Source organism: Equus caballus, chromosome 15 (assembly GCF_041296265.1).
Source record: "Equus caballus isolate H_3958 breed thoroughbred chromosome 15, TB-T2T, whole genome shotgun sequence".
NCBI lineage: Eukaryota > Metazoa > Chordata > Mammalia > Perissodactyla > Equidae > Equus > Equus caballus.
Window position 1 is genome coordinate 6,894,651 of NC_091698.1, and position 25,976 is coordinate 6,920,626.

Here is a 25,976-nt window from a genome sequence, read left to right on the forward strand (position 1 = left end):
GCACCTGCCAAGCACGTTGGAACCACCTGCTCAACTCGCCTGAACCACCTGCCGGACATGCCAAAATCACCTGCCGACTATGCCAGAACCACTTGGCGAACACTCCGGAATCACTTGCCGGGCATGCAGGAACCACCTCTCAGACATGCCAGAACCCCGTGCCAATGACCCCGGAAGCACCAGCCGAGCACGCCGGAACCACCTGCTCGACTCGCCAGAACCACCTGCCGATCACGCAAAAATCACCTGCCGGCTACGCCACAACCAGTTGGTGAACACTTTGGAATCACCTGCCAGGCTTGCTGGAACCACCTGCCAGTCATGCCAAAATCACCTGCCAACTACGCCAGAACCGCTTGGCGGACACTGCGGAAACACCTGTCGGGCCGGCTGGAACCACATCTCAGACGTGCCAGAAACGTGTTCATGAGATGCTGGAACCACACCCAGAACAGACGGATACCACCTGCCAGAACCGCCTGAACCACCTGCTGAGCACGCCGGAACCACCTGCTCGACTCACCGGTACCACCTCCCTGACACGCCAAAATCACCTGCTGGGTATGCCAGAACCACTTGGCGGACACTCCGGAATCATCTGCCGGACATGCCGGAACCAGCTCTCAGACACACCAGAACCACGTGCCGGAGACGCCGGAAGCACCTGCCGAGCATGCCGGAGCCACCTGCTCGACTCGCCAGAAACACCTGCCGGACACGCCAATATCACCTTCCGGGTACGCCAGAACCACCTGGCGGACATTCTGAAATCACCTGTCGCGCATGCCGGAACCACCTCTAAGACGTGCCGGAAGCACGTGCCGGACACGCCGGAATCACCTACCGGACAGACCGGAACCACCTGCCGAGCACGCCGGAGCCACCTGTCCGACTCGCTGGAACCACCTGCCGGACAGGCCAATATCAACTGCTGGCTATGCCAGAACCACCTGGGGGACGGTCCGGAATCACCTGCCAGCCATGGCGGAACCACCTCTCAGACGTACCAGAACCACCTGCCGGAGAAGCTGGAATCACGTCCTGGACAGTCTGGAACCACCTGCCGGCCAAGCCTGAACCACCTGCCAAGCACAACGGAACAACCTGCCTGGCACGCCAAAATCACCTGCGTGTTATGCCAGAACCACTTGGAGGACTCTCTGGGATGACCTGCCGGGCATGCCGGAACCACCTCTCAGACGTGCCAGAACCATGTGGCGGACAGTCCGGAATCACCTGTTGGGCATGCGCAACCACCTCTGAGACGTACCAGAACCACATGCCGTGCCGGCTGGAACCACCTACCGGACAGACCGGAATCACCTTTCGGGCATGCCGGAACCACCTGTCAGATGTGCCAGAAACACGTGCCGGAGACGCCGGAAGCACCTGCCAAGCACGTTGGAACCACCTGCTCAACTCGCCTGAACCACCTGCCGGACATGCCAAAATCACCTGCCGACTATGCCAGAACCACTTGGCGAACACTCCGGAATCACTTGCCGGGCATGCAGGAACCACCTCTCAGACATGCCAGAACCCCGTGCCAATGACCCCAGAAGCACCAGCCGAGCACGCCGGAACCACCTGCTCGACTCGCCAGAACCACCTGCCGATCACGCAAAAATCACCTGCCGGCTACGCCACAACCAGTTGGGGAACACTTTGGAATCACCTGCCAGGCTTGCTGGAACCACCTGCCAGTCATGCCAAAATCACCTGCCAACTACGCCAGAACCGCTTGGCGGACACTGCGGAAACACCTGTCGGGCCGGCTGGAACCACATCTCAGACTTGCCAGAAACGTGTTCATGAGATGCTGGAACCACACCCCGAACAGACGGATACCACCTGCCAGAACCGCCTGAACCACCTGCTGAGCACGCCGGAACCACCTGCTCGACTCACCGGTACCACCTCCCTGACACGCCAAAATCACCTGCTGGGTATGCCAGAACCACTTGGCGGACACTCCGGAATCATCTGCCGGACATGCCGGAACCAGCTCTCAGACACACCAGAACCAAGTGCCGGAGACGCCGGAAGCACCTGCCGAGCATGCGGGAGCCACCTGCTCGACTCGCCAGAAACACCTGCCGGAAATGCAAAACTCACCTGCCGGCTACGCCAGAACCACCTGGCGGACACTCCGGAATCACCTGCCGCGCATGCCGGAACCACCTCTCAGACGTGCCGGAAGCACGTGCCAGACACGCCGGAAACACCTACCGGACAGACCGGAACCACCTGCCAAGCACGCCGGAACCACCTGGTCGACTCGCCAGAACCACCTGCCGATCACGCAAAAATCACCTGCCGGCTACGCTACAACAAGTTGGTGAACACTTCGGAACCACCTGCCGGTCATGCCAAAATCACCTGCCAACTACGCCAGTACCACTTGGCGGACACTGTGGAAACACCTGTCGGGCCGGCCGGAACCACATCTCAGACGTGCCAGAACCATGTGCATGAGATGCTGGAACCACACCCCGAACAGACGGAAAACACCTGCCAGACCCGTCTGAACAACCTGCCGAGCACGCCGGAGCCACCTGCTCTACTCGCCGGAGCCACCTACCTGACAGGCCCAAATCACCAACCGGGTATGCCAGAACCACTTGGCGGACACTCCGGAATCATCTGCCGGACATGCCGGCACCAGCTCTCAGACACACCAGAACCACGTGCCGGAGACGCCGGAAGCACCTGCCGAGCATGCCGGAGCCACCTGCTCGACTCGCCAGAAACAACTGCCGGACACGCCAAAATCACCAGCCGGGTACGCCAGAACCACCTGGCGGACACTCCGAAACCACCTGTCGCGCATGCCGAAACCACCTCTCAGACGTGCCGGAACCACCTGCCGGACAGGCCAATATCAACTGCTGGCTATGCCAGAACCACCTGGGGGACAGTCCGGGATCACCTGCCAGCCATGGCGGAACCACCTCTCAGACGTACCAGAACCACCTGCCGGAGAAGCTGGAAACACGTCCTGGACAGACTGGAACCACGTGACGGCCATGCCTGAACCACCTGCCGAGCACGGCGGAACCACCTGCCGGACACGCCAAAATCACCTGCGGGCTACGCCAGAACCACTTGGACGACTCTCCGAAATGACCTGCCGGGCATGTGGGAACCACCTCTCAGATGTGCTAGAAGCACGTGGCGGACAGTCCGGAATCACCTGTTGGGCATACGCAACCACCTCTGACACGTACCAGAACCACGTGCCGTGCACGCCGGAACCACCTACCGGACAGACCGGAATCAACTTTTGGGCATGCCGGAACCACCAGTCAGATGTGCCAGAAACACGTGCCGGAGACGCCGGAAGCACCTGCCGAGCACGTCGCAACCACCTGCTCAACTCGCCTGAACCACCTGCCGGACACGCCAAAATCACCTGCCCGCTACACCAGCACCACTTCGGGGACAAGCCGGAATCACGTGAGGGGCATGCCGGCACAGCCTCTCAGACTGAACCTCGTGCCGGACACCACAGAACCACCTGCCGGACAGACCGGAACCACCTGCCGGACACGCCGGAACCACCGGCTCGACCCGCCGGAACGACCGCTGGACATGCAAAATCACCTGCCGGCTACGCCGGAAACACTTGGCGAAAACTCCGGAATCACCTGCCGGGCATGCCGGAACCACCTCTCAGATATGACAGAACCACATGCCAATGACCCCGGAAGCACCTGCCGAGCACGCCGGAACCACCTGCTCGACTCGCCAGAACCACCTGCCGGTCACGGAAAAATCACCTGCCGGCTACGCCACAACAAGTTGGGGAACACTTCGGAATCACCTGCCGGGCTTGCTGGAACCACCAGCCAGTCATGCCAAAATCACCTGCCAACTACGCCAGCACCACTTGGCGGACACTGTGGAAACACCTGTCGGGCCGGCCAGAACCACATCTCAGACGTGCTAGAACCATGTGCATGAGATGCTGGAACCACACCCCGAACAGACGGAAAACTCCTGCCAGACCCGTCTGAACAACCTGCCGAGCACGCCGGAGCCACCTGCTCTACTCGCCGGAACCACCTACCTGACAGGCCCAAATCACCAACCGGGTATGCCAGAACCAGTTGGCGGACACTCCGGAATCATCTGCCGGACATGCCGGAACCAGCTCTCAGACACACCAGAACCACGTGCCGGAGACGCCGGAAGCACCTGCCTAGCATGCCGGAGCAACCTGCTCGAATCGCCAGAAACAACTGCCGGACACGCCAAAATCACCAGCCGGGTACGCCAGAACCACCTGGCGGACACTCCGAAACCACCTGTCGCGCATGCCGGAACCACCTCTCAGAAGTGCCGGAACCACCTTCCGGACACGCCAAAATCACCTGCGGGCTACGCCAGAACCACTTGGACGACTCTCCGAAATGACCTGCCGGGCATGTTGGAACCACCTCTCAGACGTGCCAGAAGCACGTGGCGGACAGTCCGGAATCACCTGTTGGGCATACGCAACCACCTCTGACACGTACCAGAACCACGTGCCGTGCACGCCGGAACCACCTACCGGACAGACCGGAATCAACTTTTGGGCATGCCGGAACCACCAGTCAGATGTGCCAGAAACACGTGCCGGAGACGCCGGAAGCACCTGCCGAGCACGTCGCAACCACCTGCTCAACTCGCCTGAACCACCTGCCGGACACGCCAAAATCACCTGCCCGCTACACCAGCACCACTTCGGGGACAAGCCGGAATCACGTGAGGCGCAGGCCGGCACAGCCTCTCAGACTGAACCTCGTGCCGGACACCACAGAACCACCTGCCGGACAGACCGGAACCACCTGCCGGACACGCCGGAACCACCGGCTCGACCCGCCGGAACGACCGCTGGACATGCAAAATCACCTGCCAGCTACGCCGGAAACACTTGGCGAACACTCCGGAATCACCTGCCGGGCATGCCGGAACCACCTCTCAGATATGCCAGAACCCCGTGCCAATGACCCCGGAAGCACCTGCCGAGCACGCCGGAACCACCTGCTCGACTCGCCAGAACCACCTGCCGGACACGCAAAAATCACCTGCCGGCTACGCCACAACCAGTTGGGGAAAACTTCGGAATCACCTGCCGGGCTTGCTGGAACCACCTGCCGGTCATGCCAAAATCACCTGCCAACTACGCCAGTACCACTTGGCGGACACTGTGGAAACACCTGTCGGGCCGGCCGGAACCACATCTCAGACGTGCCAGAACCATGTGCATGAGATGCTGGAACCACACCCAGAACAGACGGAAAACACCTGCCAGACCCGTCTGAACAACCCGCCGAGCACGCCGGAGCCACCTACCTGACATGCCCAAATCACCAGCCGGGTATGCCAGAACCACTTGGCGGACACTCCGGAATCATCTGCCGGACATGCCGGAACCAGCTCTCAGACACACCAGAACCAAGTGCTGGAGACGCCGGAAGCACCTGCCGAGCATGCCGGAGCCACCTGCTCGACTCGCCAGAAACACCTGCCGGACACGCCAAAATCACCTGCCGGGTACGCCAGAACCACCTGGCGGACACTACGAAACCACCTGTCGCGCATGCCAGAACCACCTCTCAGACGTGCCGGAAGCACGTGCCAGACACGCCGGAAACACCTACCGGACAGACCGGAACCACCTGCCAAGAACGCCGGAGCCACCTGTTCGACTCGCTGGAACCACCTGCCGGACAGGCCAATATCAACTGCTCGCTATGCCAGAACCACCTGGGGGACGGTCCGGAATCACCTGCCAGCCATGGCGGAACCACCTCTCAGACGTACCAGAACCACCTGCCGGAGAAGCTGGAAACACGTCCTGGACAGTCTGGAACCACCTGCCGGCCAAGCCTGAACCACCTGCCAAGCACAACGGAACAACCTGCCTGACACGCCAAAATCACCTGCGTGTTATGCCAGAACCACTTGGAGGACTCTCTGGGATGACCTGCCGGGCATGCCGGAACCACCTCTCAGACGTGCCAGAACCATGTGGCGGACAGTCCGGAATCACCTGTTGGGCATGCGCAACCACCTCTGAGACGTACCAGAACCACATGCCGTGCCGGCTGGAACCACCTACCGGACAGACCGGAATCACCTTTCGGGCATGCCGGAACCACCTGTCAGATGTGCCAGAAACACGTGCCGGAGACGCCGGAAGCACCTGCCAAGCACGTTGGAACCACCTGCTCAACTCGCCTGAACCACCTGCCGGACATGCCAAAATCACCTGCCGACTATGCCAGAACCACTTGGCGAACACTCCGGAATCACTTGCCGGGCATGCAGGAACCACCTCTCAGACATGCCAGAACCCCGTGCCAATGACCCCGGAAGCACCAGCCGAGCACGCCGGAACCACCTGCTCGACTCGCCAGAACCACCTGCCGATCACGCAAAAATCACCTGCCGGCTACGCCACAACCAGTTGGTGAACACTTTGGAATCACCTGCCAGGCTTGCTGGAACCACCTGCCAGTCATGCCAAAATCACCTGCCAACTACGCCAGAACCGCTTGGCGGACACTGCAGAAACACCTGTCGGGCCGGCTGGAACCAAATCTCAGACTTGCCAGAAACGTGTTCATGAGATGCTGGAACCACACCCCGAACAGACGGATACCACCTGCCAGAACCGCCTGAACCACCTGCTGAGCACGCCGGAACCACCTTCTCGACTCACCGGTACCACCTCCCTGACACGCCAAAATCACCTGCTGGGTATGCCAGAACCACTTGGCGGACACTCCGGAATCATCTGCCGGACATGCCGGAACCAGCTCTCAGACACACCAGAACCAAGTGCCGGAGACGCCGGAAGCACCTGCCGAGCATGCCGGAGCCACCTGCTCGACTCGCCAGAAACACCTGCCGGACACGCCAAAATCACCTGCCGGGTACGCCAGAACCACCTGGCGGACACTCCGGAATCACCTGCCGCACATGCCGGAACCACCTCTCAGACGTGCCGGAAGCACGTGCCAGACACGCCGGAAACACCTACCGGACAGACCGGAACCACCTGCCAAGAACGCCGGAGCCACCTTCTCGACTCGCAGGAACAACCTGCCGGACAGGCCAATATCAACTGCTGGCTATGCCAGAACCACCTGGGGGACAGTCCGGGATCACCTGCCAGCCATGGCGGAACCACCTCTCAGACGTACCAGAACCACCTGCCGGAGAAGCTGGAAACACGTCCTGGACAGACTGGAACCACGTGACGGCCATGCCTGAACCACCTGCCGAGCACGGCGGAACCACCTGCCGGACACGCCAAAATCACCTGCGGGCTACGCCAGAACCACTTGGACGACTCTCCGAAATGACCTGCCGGGCATGTTGGAACCACCTCTCAGACGTGCCAGAAGCACGTGGCGGACAGTCCGGAATCACCTGTTGGGCATACGCAACCACCTCTGACACGTACCAGAACCACGTGCCGTGCACGCCGGAACCACCTACCGGACAGACCGGAATCAACTTTTGGGCATGCTGGAACCACCAGTCAGATGTGCCAGAAACACGTGCCGGAGACGCCGGAAGCACCTGCCGAGCACGTCGCAACCACCTGCTCAACTCGCCTGAACCACCTGCCGGACACGCCAAAATCACCTGCCCGCTACACCAGCACCACTTCGGGGACAAGCCGGAATCACGTGAGGGGCATGCCGGCACAGCCTCTCAGACTGAACCTCGTGCCGGACACCACAGAACCACCTGCCGGACAGACCGGAACCACCTGCCGGACATGCCGGAACCACCGGCTCGACCCGCCGGAACGACCGCTGGACATGCAAAATCACCTGCCGGCTACGCCGGAAACACTTGGCGAACACTCCGGAATCACCTGCCGGGCATGCCGGAACCACCTCTCAGATATGCCAGAACCACGTGCCAATGACCCCGGAAGCACCTGCCGAGCACGCCGGAACCACCTGCTCGACTCGCCAGAACCACCTGCCGGACACGCAAAAATCACCTGCCGGCTACGCCACAACCAGTTGGGGAAAACTTCGGAATCACCTGCCGGGCTTGCTGGAACAACCTGCCAGTCATGCCAAAATCACCTGCCAACCACGCCAGTACCACTTGGCGGACACTGTGGAAACACCTGTCGGGCCGGCCGGAACCACATCTCAGACGTGCCAGAACCATGTGCATGAGATGCTGGAACCACACCCAGAACAGACGGAAAACACCTGCCAGACCAGTCTGAACAACCTGCCGAGCACGCCGTAGCCATCTACCTGACATGCCCAAATCACCAGCCGGGTATGCCAGAACCACTTGGCGGACACTCCGGAATCATCTGCCGGACATGCCGGAACCAGCTCTCAGACACACCAGAACCACGTGCCGGAGACGCCGGAAGCACCTGCCGAGCATGCCGGAGCCACCTGCTCGACTCGCCAGAAACACCTGCCGGACACGCCAAAATCACCTGCCGGGTACGCCAGAACCACCTGGCGGACACTCCGAAACCACCTGTCGCGCATGCCGGAACCACCTCTCAGACGTGCAGGAAGCACGTGCCGGACACGCCGGAATGACCTACCGGACAGACCGGAACCACCTTCCGAGTACGCCGGAGCCACCTGTTCGACTCTCTGGAACCACCTGCCGGACAGGCCAATATCAAATGCTGGCTATGCCAGAACCACCTGGGGGACGGTCCGGAATCACCTGCCAGCCATGGCGGAACCACCTCTCAGACGTACCAGAACCACCTGCCGGAGAAGCTGGAAACACGTCCTGGACAGTCTGGAACCACCTGCCGGCCAAGCCTGAACCACATGCCAAGCACAACGGAACAACCTGCCTGACACGCCAAAATCACCTGCGTGTTATGCCAGAACCACTTGGAGGACTCTCTGGGATGACCTGCCGGGCATGCCGGAACCACCTCTCAGACGTGCCATAACCATGTGGCGGACAGTCTGGAATCACCTGTTGGGCATGCGCAACCACCTCTGAGACGTACCAGAACCACATGCCGTGCCGGCTGGAACCACCTACCGGACAGACCGGAATCACCTTTCGGGCATGCCGGAACCACCTGTCAGATGTGCCAGAAACACGTGCCGGAGACGCCGGAAGCAACTGCCAAGCACGTTGGAACCACCTGCTCAACTCGCCTGAACCACCTGCCGGACATGCCAAAATCACCTGCCGACTATGCCAGAACCACTTGGCGAACACTCCGGAATCACTTGCCGGGCATGCAGGAACCACCTCTCAGACATGCCAGAACCCCGTGCCAATGACCCCGGAAGCACCAGCCGAGCACGCCGGAACCACCTGCTCGACTCGCCAGAACCACCTGCCGATCACGCAAAAATCACCTGCCGGCTACGCCACAACCAGTTGGTGAACACTTTGGAATCACCTGCCAGGCTTGCTGGAACCACCTGCCAGTCATGCCAAAATCACCTGCCAACTACGCCAGAACCGCTTGGCGGACACTGCGGAAACACCTTTCGGGCCGGCTGGAACCACATCTCAGACTTGCCAGAAACGTGTTCATGAGATGCTGGAACCACACCCCGAACAGACGGATACCACGTGCCAGAACCGCCTGAACCACCTGCTGAGCACGCCGGAACCACCTGCTCGACTCACCGGTACCACCTCCCTGACACGCCAAAATCACCTGCTGGGTATGCCAGAACCACTTGGCGGACACTCCGGAATCATCTGCCGGACATGCCGGAACCAGCTCTCAGACACACCAGAACCAAGTGCCGGAGATGCCAGAAGCACCTGCCGAGCATGCCGGAGCCACCTGCTCGACTCGCCAGAAACACCTGCCGGACACGCCAAAATCACCTGCTGGGTACGCCAGAACCACCTGGCGGACACTCCGGAATCACCTGCCGCGCATGACGGAACCACCTCTCAGACGTGCCGGAAGCACGTGCCAGACACGCCGGAAACACCTACCGGACAGACCGGAACCACCGGCCTAGAACGCCGGAGCCACCTGTTCGACTCGCTGGAACCACCTGCCGGACAGGCCAATATCAACTGCTGGCTATGCCAGAACCACCTGGGGGACAGTCCGGGATCACCTGCCAGCCATGGCGGAACCACCTCTCAGACGTACCAGAACCACCTGCCGGAGAAGCTGGAAACACGTCCTGGACAGACTGGAACCACGTGACGGCCATGCCTGAACCACCTGCCGAGCACGGCGGAACCACCTGCCGGACACGCCAAAATCACCTGCGGGCTACGCCAGAACCACTTGGACGACTCTCCGAAATGACCTGCCGGGCATGTTGGAACCACCTCTCAGACGTGCCAGAAGCACGTGGCGGACAGTCCGGAATCACCTGTTGGGCATACGCAACCACCTCTGACACGTACCAGAACCACGTGCCGTGCACGCCGGAACCACCTACCGGACAGACCGGAATCAACTTTTGGGCATGCCGGAACCACCAGTCAGATGTGCCAGAAACACGTGCCGGAGACGCCGGAAGCACCTGCCGAGCACGTCGCAACCACCTGCTCAACTCGCCTGAACCACCTGCCGGACACGCCAAAATCACCTGCCCGCTACACCAGCACCACTTCGGGGACAAGCCGGAATCACGTGAGGGGCATGCCGGCACAGCCTCTCAGACTGAACCTCGTGCCGGACACCACAGAACCACCTGCCGGACAGACCGGAACCACCTGCCGGACACGCCGGAATCACCGGCGCGACCCGCCGGAACGACCGCTGGACATCCAAAATCACCTGCCGGCTACGCCGGAAACACTTGGCGAACACTCCGGAATCACCTGCCGGGCATGCCGGAACCACCTCTCAGATATGCCAGAACCACGTGCCAATGACCCCGGAAGCATCTGCCGAGCACGCCGGAACCACCTGCTCGACTCGCCAGAACCACCTGCCGGACACGCAAAAATCACCTGCCGGCTACGCCACAACCAGTTGGGGAACACTTCGGAATCACCTGCCGGGCTTGCTGGAACCACCTTCCGGTCATGCCAAAATCACCTGCCAACTACGCCAGTACCACTTGGCGGACACTGTGGAAACACCTGTCGGGCCGGCTGGAACCACATCTCAGACGTGCCAGAACCATGTGCATGAGATGCTGGAACCACACCCAGAACAGACGGAAAACACCTGCCAGACCCGTCTGAACAACCTGCCGAGCACGCCGGAGCCACCTACCTGACATGCCCAAATCACCAGCCGGGTATGCCAGAACCACTTGGCGGACACTCCGGAATCATCTGCCGGACATGCCGGAACCAGCTCTCAGACACACCAGAACCACGTGCCGGAGACGCCGGAAGCACCTGCCGAGCATGCCGGAGCCACCTGCTCGACTCGCCAGACACACCTGCCGGACACGCCAAAATCACCTGCCGGGTACGCCAGAACCACCTGGCGGACACTCCGAAACCACCTGTCGCGCATGCCGGAACCACCTCTCAGACATGCAGGAAGCACGTGCCGGACACGCCGGAATGACCTACCGGACAGACCGGAACCACCTGCCGAGCACGCCGGAGCCACCTGTTCGACTCGCTGGAACCACCTGCCAGACAGGCCAATATCAACTGCTGGCTATGCCAGAACCACCTGGGGGACGGTCCGGAATCACCTGCCAGCCATGGCGGAACCACCTCTCAGACGTACCAGAACCACCTGCCGGAGAAGCTGGAAACACGTCCTGGACAGTCTGGAACCACCTGCCGGCCAAGCCTGAACCACCTGCCAAGCACAACGGAACAACCTGCCTGACACGCCAAAATCCCCTGCGTGTTATGCCAGAACCACTTGGAGGACTCTCTGGGATGACCTGCCGGGCATGCCGGAACCACCTCTCAGACGTGCCAGAACCATGTGGCGGACAGTCCGGAATCACCTGTTGGGCATGCGCAACCACCTCTGAGACGTACCAGAACCACATGCCGTGCCGGCTGGAACCACCTACCGGACAGACCGGAATCACCTTTCGGGCATGCCGGAACCACCTGTCAGATGTGCCAGAAACACGTGCCGGAGACGCCGGAAGCACCTGCCAAGCACGTTGGAACCACCTGCTCAACTCGCCTGAACCACCTGCCGGACATGCCAAAATCACCTGCCGACTATGCCAGAACCACTTGGCGAACACTCCGGAATCACTTGCCGGGCATGCAGGAACCACCTCTCAGACATGCCAGAACCCCGTGCCAATGACCCCGGAAGCACCAGCCGAGCACGCCGGAACCACCTGCTCGACTCGCCAGAACCACCTGCCGATCACGCAAAAATCACCTGCCGGCTACGCCACAAGCAGTTGGTGAACACTTTGGAATCACCTGCCAGGCTTGCTGGAACCACCTGCCAGTCATGCCAAAATCACCTGCCAACTACGCCAGAACAGCTTGGCGGACACTGCGGAAACACCTGTCGGGCCGGCTGGAACCACATCTCAGACTTGCCAGAAACGTGTTCATGAGATGCTGGAACCACACCCCGAACAGACGGATACCACCTGCCAGAACCGCCTGAACCACCTGCTGAGCACGCCGGAACCACCTGCTCGACTCACCGGTACCACCTCCCTGACACGCCAAAATCACCTGCTGGGTATGCCAGAACCACTTGGCGGACACTCCGGAATCATCTGCCGGACATGCCGGAACCAGCTCTCAGACACACCAGAACCAAGTGCCGGAGACGCCGGAAGCACCTGCCGAGCATGCCGGAGCCACCTGCTCGACTCGCCAGAAACACCTGCCGGACACGCCAAAATCACCTGCTGGGTACGCCAGAACCACATGGCGGACACTCCGGAATCACCTGCCGCGCATGACGGAACCACATCTCAGACGTGCCGGAAGCACGTGCCAGACACGCCAGAAACACCTACCGGACAGACCGGAACCACCTGCCAAGAACGCCGGAGCCACCTGTTCGACTCGATGGAACCACCTGCCGGACAGGCCAATATCAACTGCTGGCTATGCCAGAACCACCTGGGGGACAGTCCGGGATCACCTGCCAGCCATGGCGGAACCACCTCTCAGACGTACCAGAACCACCTGCCGGAGAAGCTGGAAACACGTCCTGGACAGACTGGAACCACGTGACGGCCATGCCTGAACCACCTGCCGAGCACAGCGGAACCACCTGCCGGACACGCCAAAATCACCTGCGGGCTACGCCAGAACCACTTGGACGACTCTCCGAAATGACCTGCCGGGCATGTTGGAACCACATCTCAGACGTGCCAGAAACACGTGGCGGACAGTCCGGAATCACCTGTTGGGCATACGCAACCACCTCTGACACGTACCAGAACCACGTGCCGTGCACGCCGGAACCACCTACCGGACAGACCGGAATCAACTTTTGGGCATGCCGGAACCACCAGTCAGATGTGCCAGAAACACGTGCCGGAGACGCCGGAAGCACCTGCCGAGCACGTCGCAACCAGCTGCTCAACTCGCCTGAACCACCTGCCGGACACGCCAAAATCACCTGCCCGCTACACCAGCACCACTTCGGGGACAAGCCGGAATCACGTGAGGGGCATGCCGGCACAGCCTCTCAGACTGAACCTCGTGCCGGACACCACAGAACCACCTGCCGGACAGACCGGAACCACCTGCCGGACACGCCGGAACCACCGGCTCGACCCGCCGGAACGACCGCTGGACATGCAAAATCACCTGCCGGCTACGCCGGTAACACTTGGCGAACACTCCGGAATCACCTGCCGGGCATGCCGGAACCACCTCTCAGATATGCCAGAACCACGTGCCAATGACCCCGGAAGCACCTGCCGAGCACGCCGGAACCACCTGCCGGACACGCAAAAATCACCTGCCGGCTACGCCACAACCAGTTGGGGAACACTTCGGAATCACCTGCCGGGCTTGCTGGAACCACCTGCCGGTCATGCCAAAATCACCTGCCAACTACGCCAGTACCACTTGGCGGACACTGTGGAAACACCTGTCGGGCCGGCCGGAACCACATCTCAGACGTGCCAGAACCATGTGCATGAGATGCTGGAACCACACCCAGAACAGACGGAAAACACCTGCCAGACCCGTCTGAACAACCTGCCGAGCACGCCGGAGCCACCTACCTGACATGCCCAAATCACCAGCCGGGTATGCCAGAACCACTTGGCGGACACTCCGGAATCATCTGCCGGACATGCCGGAACCAGCTCTCAGACACACCAGAACCACGTGCCGGAGACGCCGGAAGCACCTGCCGAGCATGCCGGAGCCACCTGCTCGACTCGCCAGAAACACCTTCCGGACACGCCAAAATCACCTGCCGGGTACGCCAGAACCACCTGGCGGACACTCCGAAACCACCTGTCGCGCATGCCGGAACCACCTCTCAGACGTGCAGGAAGCACGTGCCGGACACACCGGAATGACCTACCGGACAGACCGGAACCACCAGCCGAGCACGCCGGAGTCACCTGTTCGACTTGCTGGAACCACCTGCCGGACAGGCCAATATCAACTGCTGGCTATGCCAGAACCACCTGGGGGACGGTCCGGAATCACCTGCCAGCCATGGCGGAACCACCTCTCAGACGTTCCAGAACCACCTGCCGGAGAAGCTGGAAACACGTCCTGGACAGTCTGTAACCACCTGCCGTCCAAGCCTGAACCACCTGCCAAGCACAACGGAACAACCTGCCTGACACGCCAAAATCACCTGCGTGTTATGCCAGAACCACTTGGAGGACTCTCTGGGATGACCTGCCGGGCATGCCGGAACCACCTCTCAGACGTGCCAGAACCATGTGGCGGACAGTCTGGAATCACCTGTTGGGCATGCGCAACCACCTCTGAGACGTACCAGAACCACATGCCGTGCCGCCTGGAGCCACCTACCGGACAGACCGGAATCACCTTTCGGGCATGCCGGAACCACCTGTCAGATGTGCCAGAAACACGTGCCGGAGACGCCGGAAGCACCTGCCAAGCACGTTGGAACCACCTGCTCAACTCGCCTGAACCACCTGCCGGACATGCCAAAATCACCTGCCGACTATGCCAGAACCACTTGGCGAACACTCCGGAATCACTTGCCGGGCATGCAGGAACCACCTCTCAGACATGCCAGAACCCCGTGCCAATGACCCCGGAAGCACCAGCCGAGCACGCCGGAACCACCTGCTCGACTCGCCAGAACCACCTGCCGATCACGCAAAAATCACCTGCCGGCTACGCCACAACCAGTTGGTGAACACTTTGGAATCACCTGCCAGGCTTGCTGGAACCACCTGCCAGTCATGCCAAAATCACCTGCCAACTACGCCAGAACCGCTTGGCGGACACTGCGGAAACACCTGTCGGGCCGGCTGGAACCACATCTCAGACTTGCCAGAAACGTGTTCATGAGATGCTGGAACCACACCCCGAACAGACGGATACCACCTGCCAGAACCGCCTGAACCACCTGCTGAGCACGCCGGAACCACCTGCTCGACTCACCGGTACCACCTCCCTGACACGCCAAAATCACCTGCTGGGTATGCCAGAACCACTTGGCGGACACTCCGGAATCATCTGCCGGACATGCTGGAACCAGCTCTCAGACACACCAGAACCAAGTGCCGGAGACGCCGGAAGCACCTGCCGAGCATGCCGGAGCCACCTGCTCGACTCGCCAGAAACACCTGCCGGACACGCCAAAATCACCTGCTGGGTACGCCAGAACCACCTGGCGGACACTCCGGAATCACCTGCCGCGCATGACGGAACCACCTCTCAGACGTGCCGGAAGCACGTGCCAGACACGTCGGAAACACCTACCGGACAGACCGGAACCACCTGCCAAGAACGCCGGAGCCACCTGTTGGACTCGCTGGAACCACCTGCCGGACAGGCCAATATCAACTGCTGGCTATGCCAGAACCACCTGGGGGACAGTCCGGGATCACCTGCCAGCCATGGCGGAACCACCTCTCAGACGTACCAGAACCACCTGCCGGAGAAGCTGGAAACACGTCCTGGACAGACTGGAACCACGTGACGGCCATGCCTGAACCACCTGCCGAGCACGGCGGAACCACCTGCCGGACACGCCAAAATCACCTGCGGGCTACGCCAGAACCACTTGGACGACTCTCCGAAATGACCTGCCGGGCATGTTGGAACCACCTCTCAGACGTGCCAGAAGCACGTGGCGGACAGTCCGGAATCACCTGTTGGGCATGCGCAACCACCTCTGAGACGTACCAGAACCACATGCCGTCCCGGCTGGAACCACCTACCGGACAGACCGGAATCACCTTTCGGGCATGCCGGAACCACCTGTCAGATGTGCCAGAAACACGTGCCGGAGACGCCGGAAGCACCTGCCAAGCACGTTGGAACCACCTGCTCAACTCGCCTGAACCACCTGCCGGACATGCCAAAATCACCTGCCGACTATGCCAGAACCACTTGGCGAACACTCCGGAATCACTTGCCGGGCATGCAGGAACCACCTCTCAGACATGCCAGAACCCCGTGCCAATGACCCCGGAAGCACCAGCCGAGCACGCCGGAACCACCTGCTCGACTCGCCAGAACCACCTGCCGATCACGCAAAAATCACCTGCCGGCTACGCCACAACCAGTTGGTGAACACTTTGGAATCACCTGCCAGGCTTGCTGGAACCACCTGCCAGTCATGCCAAAATCACCTGCCAACTACGCCAGAACCGCTTGGCGGACACTGCGGAAACACCTGTCGGGCCGGCTGGAACCACATCTCAGACGTGCCAGAAACGTGTTCATGAGATGCTGGAACCACACCCAGAACAGACGGATACCACCTGCCAGAACCGCCTGAACCACCTGCTGAGCACGCCGGAACCACCTGCTCGACTCACCGGTACCACCTCCCTGACACGCCAAAATCACCTGCTGGGTATGCCAGAACCACTTGGCGGACACTCCGGAATCATCTGCCGGACATGCCGGAACCAGCTCTCAGACACACCAGAACCACGTGCCGGAGACGCCGGAAGCACCTGCCGAGCATGCCGGAGCCACCTGCTCGACTCGCCAGAAACACCTGCCGGACACGCCAATATCACCTTCCGGGTACGCCAGAACCACCTGGCGGACATTCTGAAATCACCTGTCGCGCATGCCGGAACCACCTCTAAGACGTGCCGGAAGCACGTGCCGGACACGCCGGAATCACCTACCGGACAGACCGGAACCACCTGCCGAGCACGCCGGAGCCACCTGTCCGACTCGCTGGAACCACCTGCCGGACAGGCCAATATCAACTGCTGGCTATGCCAGAACCACCTGGGGGACGGTCCGGAATCACCTGCCAGCCATGGCGGAACCACCTCTCAGACGTACCAGAACCACCTGCCGGAGAAGCTGGAATCACGTCCTGGACAGTCTGGAACCACCTGCCGGCCAAGCCTGAACCACCTGCCAAGCACAACGGAACAACCTGCCTGGCACGCCAAAATCACCTGCGTGTTATGCCAGAACCACTTGGAGGACTCTCTGGGATGACCTGCCGGGCATGCCGGAACCACCTCTCAGACGTGCCAGAACCATGTGGCGGACAGTCCGGAATCACCTGTTGGGCATGCGCAACCACCTCTGAGACGTACCAGAACCACATGCCGTGCCGGCTGGAACCACCTACCGGACAGACCGGAATCACCTTTCGGGCATGCCGGAACCACCTGTCAGATGTGCCAGAAACACGTGCCGGAGACGCCGGAAGCACCTGCCAAGCACGTTGGAACCACCTGCTCAACTCGCCTGAACCACCTGCCGGACATGCCAAAATCACCTGCCGACTATGCCAGAACCACTTGGCGAACACTCCGGAATCACTTGCCGGGCATGCAGGAACCACCTCTCAGACATGCCAGAACCCCGTGCCAATGACCCCAGAAGCACCAGCCGAGCACGCCGGAACCACCTGCTCGACTCGCCAGAACCACCTGCCGATCACGCAAAAATCACCTGCCGGCTACGCCACAACCAGTTGGGGAACACTTTGGAATCACCTGCCAGGCTTGCTGGAACCACCTGCCAGTCATGCCAAAATCACCTGCCAACTACGCCAGAACCGCTTGGCGGACACTGCGGAAACACCTGTCGGGCCGGCTGGAACCACATCTCAGACTTGCCAGAAACGTGTTCATGAGATGCTGGAACCACACCCCGAACAGACGGATACCACCTGCCAGAACCGCCTGAACCACCTGCTGAGCACGCCGGAACCACCTGCTCGACTCACCGGTACCACCTCCCTGACACGCCAAAATCACCTGCTGGGTATGCCAGAACCACTTGGCGGACACTCCGGAATCATCTGCCGGACATGCCGGAACCAACTCTCAGACACACCAGAACCAAGTGCCGGAGACGCCGGAAGCACCTGCCGAGCATGCGGGAGCCACCTGCTCGACTCGCCAGAAACACCTGCCGGAAATGCAAAACTCACCTGCCGGCTACGCCAGAACCACCTGGCGGACACTCCGGAATCACCTGCCGCGCATGCCGGAACCACCTCTCAGACGTGCCGGAAGCACGTGCCAGACACGCCGGAAACACCTACCGGACAGACCGGAACCACCTGCCAAGCACGCCGGAACCACCTGGTCGACTCGCCAGAACCACCTGCCGATCACGCAAAAATCACCTGCCGGCTACGCTACAACAAGTTGGTGAACACTTCGGAACCACCTGCCGGTCATGCCAAAATCACCTGCCAACTACGCCAGTACCACTTGGCGGACACTGTGGAAACACCTGTCGGGCCGGCCGGAACCACATCTCAGACGTGCCAGAACCATGTGCATGAGATTCTGGAACCACACCCCGAACAGACGGAAAACACCTGCCAGACCCGTCTGAACAACCTGCCGAGCACGCCGGAGCCACCTGCTCTACTCGCCGGAGCCACCTACCTGACAGGCCCAAATCACCAACCGGGTATGCCAGAACCACTTGGCGGACACTCCGGAATCATCTGCCGGACATGCCGGAACCAGCTCTCAGACACACCAGAACCACGTGCCGGAGACGCCGGAAGCACCTGCCGAGCATGCCGGAGCCACCTGCTCGACTCGCCAGAAACAACTGCCGGACACGCCAAAATCACCAGCCGGGTACGCCAGAACCACCTGGCGGACACTCCGAAACCACCTGTCGCGCATGCCGGAACCACCTCTCAGACGTGCCGGAACCACCTGCCGGACAGGCCAATATCAACTGCTGGCTATGCCAGAACCACCTGGGGGACAGTCCGGGATCACCTGCCAGCCATGGCGGAACCACCTCTCAGACGTACCAGAACCACCTGCCGGAGAAGCTGGAAACACGTCCTGGACAGACTGGAACCACGTGACGGCCATGCCTGAACCACCTGCCGAGCACGGCGGAACCACCTGCCGGACACGCCAAAATCACCTGCGGGCTACGCCAGAACCACTTGGACGACTCTCCGAAATGACCTGCCGGGCATGTGGGAACCACCTCTCAGATGTGCTAGAAGCACGTGGCGGACAGTCCGGAATCACCTGTTGGGCATACGCAACCACCTCTGACACGTACCAGAACCACGTGCCGTGCACGCCGGAACCACCTACCGGACAGACCGGAATCAACTTTTGGGCATGCCGGAACCACCAGTCAGATGTGCCAGAAACACGTGCCGGAGACGCCGGAAGCACCTGCCGAGCACGTCGCAACCACCTGCTCAACTCGCCTGAACCACCTGCCGGACACGCCAAAATCACCTGCCCGCTACACCAGCACCACTTCGGGGACAAGCCGGAATCACGTGAGGGGCATGCCGGCACAGCCTCTCAGACTGAACCTCGTGCCGGACACCACAGAACCACCTGCCGGACAGACCGGAACCACCTGCCGGACACGCCGGAACCACCGGCTCGACCCGCCGGAACGACCGCTGGACATGCAAAATCACCTGCCGGCTACGCCGGAAACACTTGGCGAACACTCCGGAATCACCTGCCGGGCATGCCGGAACCACCTCTCAGATATGACAGAACCACATGCCAATGACCCCGGAAGCACCTGCCGAGCACGCCGGAACCACCTGCTCGACTCGCCAGAACCACCTGCCGGTCACGGAAAAATCACCTGCCGGCTACGCCACAACAAGTTGGGGAACACTTCGGAATCACCTGCCGGGCTTGCTGGAACCACCAGCCAGTCATGCCAAAATCACCTGCCAACTACGCCAGCACCACTTGGCGGACACTGTGGAAACACCTGTCGGGCCGGCCGGAACCACATCTCAGACGTGCCAGAACCATGTGCATGAGATGCTGGAACCACACCCCGAACAGACGGAAAACTCCTGCCAGACCCGTCTGAACAACCTGCCGAGCACGCCGGAGCCACCTGCTCTACTCGCCGGAACCACCTACCTGACAGGCCCAAATCACCAACCGGGTATGCCAGAACCAGTTGGCGGACACTCCGGAATCATCTGCCGGACATGCCGGAACCAGCTCTCAGACACACCAGAACCACGTGCCGGAGACGCCGGAAGCACCTGCCGAGCATGCCGGAGCAACCTGCTCGAATCGCCAGAAACAACTGCCGGACACGCCAAAATCACCAGCCGGGTACGCCAGAACCACCTGGCGGACACTCCGAAACCACCTGTCGCGCATGCCGGAACCACCTCTCAGAAGTGCCGGAACCACCTTCCGGACACGCCAAAATCACCTGCGGGCTACGCCAGAACCACTTGGACGACTCTCCGAAATGACCTGCCGGGCATGTTGGAACCACCTCTCAGACGTGCCAGAAGCACGTGGCGGACAGTCCGGAATCACCTGTTGGGCATACGCAACCACCTCTGACACGTACCAGAACCACGTGCCGTGCACGCCGGAACCACCTACCGGACAGACCGGAATCAACTTTTGGGCATGCCGGAACCACCAGTCAGATGTGCCAGAAACACGTGCCGGAGACGCCGGAAGCACCTGCCGAGCACGTCGCAACCACCTGCTCAACTCGCCTGAACCACCTGCCGGACACGCCAAAATCACCTGCCCGCTACACCAGCACCACTTCGGGGACAAGCCGGAATCACGTGAGGCGCAGGCCGGCACAGCCTCTCAGACTGAACCTCGTGCCGGACACCACAGAACCACCTGCCGGACAGACCGGAACCACCTGCCGGACACGCCGGAACCACCGGCTCGACCCGCCGGAACGACCGCTGGACATGCAAAATCACCTGCCAGCTACGCCGGAAACACTTGGCGAACACTCCGGAATCACCTGCCGGGCATGCCGGAACCACCTCTCAGATATGCCAGAACCCCGTGCCAATGACCCCGGAAGCACCTGCCGAGCACGCCGGAACCACATGCTCGACTCGCCAGAACCACCTGCCGGACACGCAAAAATCACCTGCCGGCTACGCCACAACCAGTTGGGGAACACTTCGGAATCACCTGCCGGGCTTGCTGGAACCACCTGCCGGTCATGCCAAAATCACCTGCCAACTACGCCAGTACCACTTGGCGGACACTGTGGAAACACCTGTCGGGCCGGCCGGAACCACATCTCAGACGTGCCAGAACCATGTGCATGAGATGCTGGAACCACACCCAGAACAGACGGAAAACACCTGCCAGACCCGTCTGAACAACCCGCCGAGCACGCCGGAGCCACCTACCTGACATGCCCAAATCACCAGCCGGGTATGCCAGAACCACTTGGCGGACACTCCGGAATCATCTGCCGGACATGCCGGAACCAGCTCTCAGACACACCAGAACCAAGTGCTGGAGACGCCGGAAGCACCTGCCGAGCATGCCGGAGCCACCTGCTCGACTCGCCAGAAACACCTGCCGGACACGCCAAAATCACCTGCCGGGTACGCCAGAACCACCTGGCGGACACTACGAAACCACCTGTCGCGCATGCCAGAACCACCTCTCAGACGTGCCGGAAGCACGTGCCAGACACGCCGGAAACACCTACCGGACAGACCGGAACCACCTGCCAAGAACGCCGGAGCCACCTGTTCGACTCGCTGGAACCACCTGCCGGACAGGCCAATATCAACTGCTGGCTATGCCAGAACCACCTGGGGGACGGTCCGGAATCACCTGCCAGCCATGGCGGAACCACCTCTCAGACGTACCAGAACCACCTGCCGGAGAAGCTGGAAACACGTCCTGGACAGTCTGGAACCACCTGACGGCCAAGCCTGAACCACCTGCCAAGCACAACGGAACAACCTGCCTGACACGCCAAAATCACCTGCGTGTTATGCCAGAACCACTTGGAGGACTCTCTGGGATGACCTGCCGGGCATGCCGGAACCACCTCTCAGACGTGCCAGAACCATGTGGCGGACAGTCCGGAATCACCTGTTGGGCATGCGCAACCACCTCTGAGACGTACCAGAACCACATGCCGTGCCGGCTGGAACCACCTACCGGACAGACCGGAATCACCTTTCGGGCATGCCGGAACCACCTGTCAGATGTGCCAGAAACACGTGCCGGAGACGCCGGAAGCACCTGCCAAGCACGTTGGAACCACCTGCTCAACTCGCCTGAACCACCTGCCGGACATGCCAAAATCACCTGCCGACTATGCCAGAACCACTTGGCGAACACTCCGGAATCACTTGCCGGGCATGCAGGAACCACCTCTCAGACATGCCAGAACCCCGTGCCAATGACCCCGGAAGCACCAGCCGAGCACGCCGGAACCACCTGCTCGACTCGCCAGAACCACCTGCCGATCACGCAAAAATCACCTGCCGGCTACGCCACAACCAGTTGGTGAACACTTTGGAATCACCTGCCAGGCTTGCTGGAACCACCTGCCAGTCATGCCAAAATCACCTGCCAACTACGCCAGAACCGCTTGGCGGACACTGCGGAAACACCTGTCGGGCCGGCTGGAACCAAATCTCAGACTTGCCAGAAACGTGTTCATGAGATGCTGGAACCACACCCCGAACAGACGGATACCACCTGCCAGAACCGCCTGAACCACCTGCTGAGCACGCCGGAACCACCTTCTCGACTCGCCAGAAACACCTGCCGGACACGCCAAAATCACCTGCCGGGTACGCCAGAACCACCTGGCGGACACTCCGGAATCACCTGCCGCGCATGCCGGAACCACCTCTCAGACGTGCCGGAAGCACGTGCCAGACACGCCGGAAACACCTACCGGACAGACCGGAACCACCTGCCAAGAACGCCGGAGCCACCTTCTCGACTCACAGGAACAACCTGCCGGACAGGCCAATATCAACTGCTGGCTATGCCAGAACCACCTGGGGGACAGTCCGGGATCACCTGCCAGCCATGGCGGAACCACCTCTCAGACGTACCAGAACCACCTGCCGGAGAAGCTGGAAACACGTCCTGGACAGACTGGAACCACGTGACGGCCATGCCTGAACCACCTGCCGAGCACGGCGGAACCACCTGCCGGACACGCCAAAATCACCTGCGGGCTACGCCAGAACCACTTGGACGACTCTCCGAAATGACCTGCCGGGCATGTTGGAACCACCTCTCAGACGTGCCAGAAGCACGTGGCGGACAGTCCGGAATCACCTGTTGGGCATACGCAACCACCTCTGACACGTACCAGAACCACGTGCCGTGCACGCCGGAACCACGTACCGGACAGACCGGAATCAACTCTTGGGCATGCCGGATCCACCAGTCAGATGTGCCAGAAACACGTGCCGGAGACGCCGGAAGCACCTGCCGAGCACGTCGCAACCACCTGCTCAACTCGCCTGAACCACCTGCCGGACACGCCAAAATCACCTGCCCGCTACACCAGCACCACTTCGGGGACAAGCCGGAATCACGTGAGGGGCATGCCGGCACAGCCTCTCAGACTGAACCTCGTGCCGGACACCACAGAACCACCTGCCGGACAGACCGGAACCACCTGCCGGACATGCCGGAACCACCGGCTCGACCCGCCGGAACGACCGCTGGACATGCAAAATCACCTGCCGGCTACGCCGGAAACACTTGGCGAACACTCCGGAATCACCTGCCGGGCATGCCGGAACCACCTCTCAGATATGCCAGAACCACGTGCCAATGACCCCGGAAGCACCTGCCGAGCACGCCGGAACCACCTGCTCGACTCGCCAGAACCACCTGCCGGACACGCAAAAATCACCTGCCGGCTACGCCACAACCAGTTGGGGAAAACTTCGGAATCACCTGCCGGGCTTGCTGGAACAACCTGCCAGTCATGCCAAAATCACCTGCCAACCACGCCAGTACCACTTGGCGGACACTGTGGAAACACCTGTCGGGCCGGCCGGAACCACATCTCAGACGTGCCAGAACCATGTGCATGAGATGCTGGAACCACACCCAGAACAGACGGAAAACACCTGCCAGACCAGTCTGAACAACCTGCCGAGCACGCCGTAGCCATCTACCTGACATGCCCAAATCACCAGCCGGGTATGCCAGAACCACTTGGCGGACACTCCGGAATCATCTGCCGGACATGCCGGAACCAGCTCTCAGACACACCAGAACCACGTGCCGGAGACGCCGGAAGCACCTGCCGAGCATGCCGGAGCCACCTGCTCGACTCGCCAGAAACACCTGCCGGACACGCCAAAATCACCTGCCGGGTACGCCAGAACCACCTGGCGGACACTCCGAAACCACCTGTCGCGCATGCCGGAACCACCTCTCAGACGTGCAGGAAGCACGTGCCGGACACGCCGGAATGACCTACCGGACAGACCGGAACCACCTGCCGAGTACGCCGGAGCCACCTGTTCGACTCTCTGGAACCACCTGCCGGACAGGCCAATATCAAATGCTGGCTATGCCAGAACCACCTGGGGGACGGTCCGGAATCACCTGCCAGCCATGGCGGAACCACCTCTCAGACGTACCAGAACCACCTGCCGGAGAAGCTGGAAACACGTCCTGGACAGTCTGGAACCACCTGCCGGCCAAGCCTGAACCACCTGCCAAGCACAACGGAACAACCTGCCTGACACGCCAAAATCACCTGCGTGTTATGCCAGAACCACTTGGAGGACTCTCTGGGATGACCTGCCGGGCATGCCGGAACCACCTCTCAGACGTGCCAGAACCATGTGGCGGACAGTCTGGAATCACCTGTTGGGCATGCGCAACCACCTCTGAGACGTACCAGAACCACATGCCGTGCCGGCTGGAACCACCTACCGGACAGACCGGAATCACCTTTCGGGCATGCCGGAACCACCTGTCAGATGTGCCAGAAACACGTGCCGGAGACGCCGGAAGCACCTGCCAAGCACGTTGGAACCACCTGCTCAACTCGCCTGAACCACCTGCCGGACATGCCAAAATCACCTGCCGACTATGCCAGAACCACTTGGCGAACACTCCGGAATCACTTGCCGGGCATGCAGGAACCACCTCTCAGACATGCCAGAACCCCGTGCCAATGACCCCGGAAGCACCAGCCGAGCACGCCGGAACCACCTGCTCGACTCGCCAGAACCACCTGCCGATCACGCAAAAATCACCTGCCGGCTACGCCACAACCAGTTGGTGAACACTTTGGAATCACCTGCCAGGCTTGCTGGAACCACCTGCCAGTCATGCCAAAATCACCTGCCAACTACGCCAGAACCGCTTGGCGGACACTGCGGAAACACCTTTCGGGCCGGCTGGAACCACATCTCAGACTTGCCAGAAACGTGTTCATGAGATGCTGGAACCACACCCCGAACAGACGGATACCACGTGCCAGAACCGCCTGAACCACCTGCTGAGCACGCCGGAACCACCTGCTCGACTCACCGGTACCACCTCCCTGACACGCCAAAATCACCTGCTGGGTATGCCAGAACCACTTGGCGGACACTCCGGAATCATCTGCCGGACATGCCGGAACCAGCTCTCAGACACACCAGAACCAAGTGCCGGAGATGCCAGAAG